Consider the following 6920-nt stretch of genomic DNA (forward strand, 5'->3'; position numbering starts at 1 on the left):
TTGCTTTTTCCATGATCCAGTGGATGTTGGCAATTTGATCTCTGGTTCCTCTCCCTTTTCTAAAACCAACTTGAGCATCAGGGAGTTCACGGTTCATGTACTGCTGAAGCCTGGCTTGGAGAATTTTGAGCATTACTTTACTAGCCTGTGAGATGAGTGCAATTGTGTGGTAGTTTGAGCATTCTTTGGCATTGCCTTTCTTTGGGATTGGAATCAAAACTGACCTTTTCCAGTCCTGTGGCCACTGCTAAGTTTTCCAAATTTGCTGGCATATTGAGTGCAGCACTTTCACAGCATCATCGTTCAGTATTTGGAACAGCTCCACTGGAATTCCATCACCTCCACCAGCTTTGTTCGCAGTGATGCTTTCTAAGGCCCACTTGACTTCACATTCCAAGATGTCTGGCTCTAGATGAGTGATCACATCATCATGATTATCTGGGTCATGAAGATCTTTTTTGCACAGTTCTTCCATGTATTCTTGCCACCTCTTCTTAATATCTTCTGCTTCTGTTAGGTCCAGACCATTTCTGTTCTTTATCGAGCCCATCTTTGCATGAAATGTTCCCTTGGTATCTCTAATTTTCTTGAAGAGATCTCTAGTCTTTCCCATTCTGTTCTTTTCCTCTATTTCTTTGCACTGATCGCTGGAGAAGGCTTTCTTATCTCTTCCTGCTATTCTTTGGAACTCTGCATTCAGATGCTTATATCTTTCCTTTTTTCCTTTGCTTTTCGCCTCTCTTCTTTTCACAGCTATTTGTAAGGCCTCCCCAGACAGCCAGACAGCGGCCAAGAGGAGCTACCCCGCGTCCGAGGTCAGGGCAGTGGCCAGGAGGAGCTACCCCCGTCGGAGGCCAGCAGCGGCCGGGAGGAGACACCCCTTGTCCGAGGTCAGGGGCAGCCGGGAGAAGCCACCAGGCGCCCGAGGCCAGGGGCAGTGACCCTGAGGATCCACCCCGAGCCCGAGGCCAGGGCCGCTGGCCGGAAGGAGCAACCCGAGGAGCAGCAGTGGCTGTGCAGGCACAGGAGGGCCTAGAGGAGCTATCCCACGTTGAAGGTCAGGAACGGTGGCAGTAAGGAGATACCCCTCATCCAAGGTAAGGAGCAGCCACTGTGCTTTGGTGGAGCAGCCGTGAAGAGATACCCCACGCCAAGGTAAGAGAAACCCAAGTAAGATGGTAGGTGTTGCAAGAGGGCATCAGAGGGCAGACACACTGAAACCATACTCACAGAAATCTAGTCAATCTAATCACACTAGGACCACAGCCTTGTCTAACTCAATGAAACAAAGCCATGCCTGCGGGGCAACCCAAGACAGGCAGGTCATGGTGGAGAGGTCTGACAGAATGTGGTCCACTGGAGAAGGGAATGGCAAGCCACTTCAGTATTCTTGCCTTGAGAACCCCATGAACAGTATGAAAAGGCAAAATGATAGGATACCAAAAGAGGAACTCCCTAGGTCATTAGGTGCCCAGTACGCTACTGGAGATCAGCGGAGAAATAACTCCAGAAAGAATGAAGGGATATAGCCAAAGCAAAAACAATACCCAGTTTTGGATGTGACTGGTGATAGAAGCAAGATCCGATGTTGTAAAGAGCAATATTGCATAGGAACCTGGAATGTCAGGTCCACGAATCAAGACAAATTGGAAGTGGTCAAACAAGAGATGGCAAGAGTGAACATCGACATTCTAGGAATTAGTGAACTAAAATGGACTGGAATGGGTGAATTTAACTCAGATGACCATTATATCTACTACTGCGGGCAGGAATCCCTCAGAAGAAATGGAGTAGCCATCACGGTCAACAAAAGAATCCGAAATGCAGTACTTGGATGCAATCTCAAAAACTACAGAATGATCTCTGTTCGTCTCCAAGGCAAACCATTCCATATCACAGTTATCCAAGTCTATGCCCCAACCAGTAACGCTGAAGAAGCTGAAGTTGAACGGCTTTATGAAGACCTATAGAACCTTTTAGAACTAACACCCCAAAAAGATGTCCTTTTCATTATAGGAGCCTGGAATGCATAAGTCAAGAAATGGAAGTCAAGAAACACCTGGAGGAACAGGCAAATTTGGCCTCCGAATGCGGAATGAAGCAGGGCAAAGACTAATAGAGTTTTGCCAAGAAAATGCACTGGTCATAGCAAACACCCTCTTCCAACAACACAAGAGAAGACTCTACACATGGACATCACCAGATGGTCAACACTGAAATCAGACTGATTATATTCTTTGCAGCCAAAGATGGAGAAGCTCTATACAGTCAACAAAAACAAGACTAGGAGCTGACTGTGGCTCAGTTCATGAACTCCTTATTGCCAAATTCAGACTCAAATTAAAAAAAGTAGGGAAAACCATTAGACCATTTAGGTATGACCTAAATCAAATCCCTATGATTATACAGTGGAAGTGAGAAATAGATTTAAGGGTCTAGATCTGATAGATAGAGTGCCTGATGAACTATGGAATGAGGTTCATGTCACTGTACACGAGACAGGGATCAAGACCATCCCCATGGAAAATTCCCTTCTCCAGTGGACCACATTCTGTCAGACCTCTCCACCATGACCCGCCTGTCTTGGGTTGCCCCGCGGGTATGGCTTAGTTTCACTGAGTTAGATAAGGCTGTGGTCCTAGTGTGATTAGATTGACTAGATTTCTGTGAGTATGGTTTCAGTGTGTCTGCCCTCTGATGCCCTCTTGCAACACCTACCATCTTACTTGGGTTTCTCTTACCTTGGCGTGGGGTATCTCTTCACGGCTGCTCCACCAAAGCACAGTGGCTGCTCCTTACCTTGGATGAGGGGTATCTCCTCCCGCCGCCCTTACTGACCAACGTGGGATGGCTCCTTTAGGCCCTCCTGCGCCCGCACAGCCACCACTCCTTGGACGTGGGGTTGCTCCTCCCGGTCGCCGCCCTGGCCTCCGGCTTGGGGTTGCTCATTCCTGCCGCCACCCTTGGCCTCGGGCGCTGCCCCTGGCCTCGGACGCGGGGGTTTCTCCTCTCGGCCATTCCTGCACTGTCGCAGCCTGGCACTGTAGGCTGCTGCCCCTGACCTCGGATGTGGGGTAGCTCCGACCGCGCTGGCTCTTAGTGTGCCAGCGCCGCCGCCGCCTGCACTTTGGAAGGGCTGATGCTAAAGCTGAAACTCCAGTACTTGGGCCACCTCATGCAAAGAGCTGACTCATTGGAAAAGACTCTGATGCTGGGAGGGATTGGGGGTAGGAGGAGAAGAGGACGACCGAGGATGAGATGGCTGGATGGCATCACAGACTCAATGGACGTGAGTCTGAGTGAACTCCGGGAGTTGGTGATGGACAGGGAGGCCTGGCGTGCTGCGATTCATGGGGTCACAAAGAGTCGGACACGACTGAACGAATGAACTGAACTGAACTGATGACTATTCTAAAATTGCATACTTTAAAAGGATGAATTCTATGGTATTAAATTATATCTCAATAGAGTCATTAAAAAAAAATACTATGAAGTTTCCACTTTGTACGCTAGGTGTCTTTCAGGACTCTGAACTGCCAAGCATTAAAAAAAATCTGAGTTGCCTGAGGCCACCATTTTATAAGGAACTCCAAGCCATATGGAGAAGCTATGGATAAGTGCTCCATTTGACAGCCTACTTCACCTCCCGACTGTCAAACAGCATCAGGTGAAAGAAGCCAGATTTGAGGTCCAGCTGGGTTGAGCTTTCAGATGACATCAGCCTCAGTGGACATCTCAGTGAAAGCTTGGGAGAGATTCCAAGCAAGAACTGTCCATCCAAGCCCTTTCTAAATTCCTGTCACACAAGATCTTACCCAGAATGATACAATTGTTCTACTTTAAGTTGAGGGGTAATCTGTTAAGCATTAATAAAAACTGGAACACTTATAACACTGTTGATTTCTGCTTCATCCCTTGGGTTCATTTTATGGAGGTGAGGTAAGGCCAGGGATGTAGAATGTCCTTAATATTTCCTGAAGGTCTTTGTTGGTTGTTTTGGTTTTTGTCTGTTTTTTTTTTTTTTTTTGGCCTCCCCGCATGGCATGCAGGATCTTAGTTCCCTGACCAGGGATCGAACCTGTGCCCCCTGCATTGGGAGCAAAGTCTTAACCACTGAACCCCCAGGGAAGTCCCTGGTTTTGTTTTTTAATTGACCATTTGTTTATTTACTAACATGTCCTTCCTCCACACAGGGGCTTTGAGGCAGTTCATAGAGTTAATAAAAGATTTTAAAAATGAAATAAATGAGGGAAAGATTCACGATGATCTGGGAGGAAAAGCAACAGAGTTGTTCAGAAGAGCCCACAGGGCGAGTGACATTGGCTCTGAGCACACATGAGGTGTCACCAGCCAGCAGCTGTAATGAGGTTGTGATGTGGGCTCCCAGGCCCTGCAGAAGCCTGCCTCAGCAGGGACTCGCAGGCCAGCAGTAGGGAATATTCTGGGAGGAGTCACATGTGGGCAGCTGTGCATGACTGTCAGTGCTGGCGATGGCCCATTCTGGAGGCTTAGAGCTGTGGTTCTGGGCCCCATTCTTCCTCAGAATGATGGTCAGAGCCCAAGTTCTTCCCTGTCTGAGACATCTCTCGACACTGGCTCTGTCACTGCCGGGACCTTAAGGTTTTCTTCACTCCTAAACATGACCCTACTCATCTTGGGTTAGTGAGCACCCAGAGGGCAGCTCCCTGGGGTCCCTGTGACCTGTTTCCTAGTTCTCAGGAAACTGGTGTTCAGGCTGCACTGGTGTTCTTTCTCTTTGCTGGAGCACTTCCCATGCTACATCCCCCAGGCCTCTGTGCCCCCATGTTCCAGTAGAAAGCCCCATGGAATACAGCGTGCACTTCAGTGCCTCTGGCCTTCCCATCCATCATCTCTACTTCTGAAGCCTGCAGGATGAAGGAGGGCATGGACCAGCCAGTCTTCCATGGTGGGTACTTTCATTTTCTATGGCTGTAGGAACAAAAGACCACCAAGTGAGTATCTTAAAATAACACCTTTATTCTCTTTCGGTTCTGGAAGTCAGAAGACTGAAATCAATTTCCCTGAGATGAAATCAAGGTGTTGCTCTTCCCAGAGGCTCTAGGTCAGACTCACTTCCTTGTCTTTCCTGCTCCTATAACTGTATTCCTTGCATTCCTGGGCTTGAAGTCACCTTCCTCCATCTCCATAGCCCTCAGCGTAGCATCATCAAATCTCACACTGCCTTCTCTCTCCTCTGTCTCCTTCTGCCTCCCTCCTCTTGACTACAATTAGGATCTATGCAGATAATCCAGGATAACCTCCCCATCTCAAGATCCTTAATCATATGTGCAAAATTATCTTTTTCTATATAAGGTAACATTTACAGGTTTCACCAGTATGACCTGGATAATTTTTAGGGCCATTATTCAGCCTATCAAAGGGAGCATCAATATTTATGACTTTTCTGCTTGTTTAGAAGGGCCTTTAGCCAAACTCGAGTGAGCCACAGGACTATAAACAGATGAGAAAGAAAAGAATGGTTGGCTTTGGCCTCAATGGGAGTGGGTTTTCTACATAGACATGTTCTTTCTTGAAGCCAGGGTTGCCTGTAAGACTTCTTGGGTACAGGCTTTCTGCCTGACTTCACAGGGACCCTGGGCTTGTCTTAACAGACTCTTTGACACCTCTGTGACACCATTCTAGCTGCCAAGGGCTCCCAGGCCTTGCACGCTTGCCTCCTACAGGAAGACTGAAGGGCCCCAAAGTGTTTCCATCAGGTTGAAGTTAGCCGTGATGTCATACCACAACAGTGACTCAGATGCAATTGGAAGAACCATATGATAAGCAGCTGGTCCTGGTTGACTCAGTAGACACCTAGTACTGTTTGGTATTGCAAAACAAAGAACCAATCACATGGAAGTTTACAGTTCAGGAAGATTTTCTGCTGTGAGTACCCAGATGTCCAGGCAGTTTTCCCAAACACATCTGAATGTCCCCTCTGAGAAGTCATGAGTGATTGGCAGGGAGAGGTCAGCAGAGCACTGTGGGTGAGGGGCCATGTGTATGTGGATGAGGATGTGATGTGTGTATGGAGAGTGTGTGTATATCTGTCAGAGTACATGTGGTTAAGCACTTGTGTAAGTGTGCATATGTATTGGGTAGATGTATGATGCTGTATTTCTGAGAGTGATCGGTGAGTCTGAGTTTGTCTGAGTTGAGAATGTGGGTAAATGTTGAAATGGTGTGTGTGTTTGTGAATATATAGGCAACTTAAAAGGATGGGGGAGAAATGAAGGGGGTGAATTCCCAGTGTTGGTCATGAAAAAGCCCCCAGGAAGTAAGTCTGGGACATGAATGCTGCAGGGTTGATGGGCAAACCACGTCCTTGGTCCCTGATGTGGCAAGCCCCAGGGCTGGCACTGCTTCCAGCCAGAGCCAGGGTTGATTGCAATGTGCCTTTCTAGACCCAAGGTCAGTCTGTCTGGGTTCCTACTCTCAGAGCAGCATCTGAAAGCTTCCTCTTATTTCTTCATGCCCTGAAACCCCTCCTCGATAGACAGTCTCCATCTGCAGGCCCTGGCCTGCTTTGCAAAGGGGGAGACGGGGTTTTTACCTTCCAGAAAGCAGCCTAGAGTTGCTTCTGTATAAATGGATGGAGCGCAAGAACCAGGTAATGAGGTCACCTGGCCTGTCTCTGCAGTCCCAGAGAGATTTCTGTTTCCAGACAACTATAATCAGAGCTCTAGGGAATTTGAAGGAGCAAGGATATGTTTTTTTTTCTTTCAGAGAGATCAACAGCAGGGGATGTCCCCTCTGAACTGAGACTCAGGAAGCCTGAGTCCAAACCATGCTATTGTGTTAGGAACTAGGAAATCGTTTCCCTCCTTGGGCCTCTGAAGGGATAAAGATAATCTATAACACAGAATCTCTAACTTTTCTTTTCTTCCAAGTGGTTAGCA

The sequence above is a fragment of the Ovis aries genome, chromosome 2 (genome assembly GCF_016772045.2).
Source record: "Ovis aries strain OAR_USU_Benz2616 breed Rambouillet chromosome 2, ARS-UI_Ramb_v3.0, whole genome shotgun sequence".
NCBI classification, from domain to species: domain Eukaryota; kingdom Metazoa; phylum Chordata; class Mammalia; order Artiodactyla; family Bovidae; genus Ovis; species Ovis aries.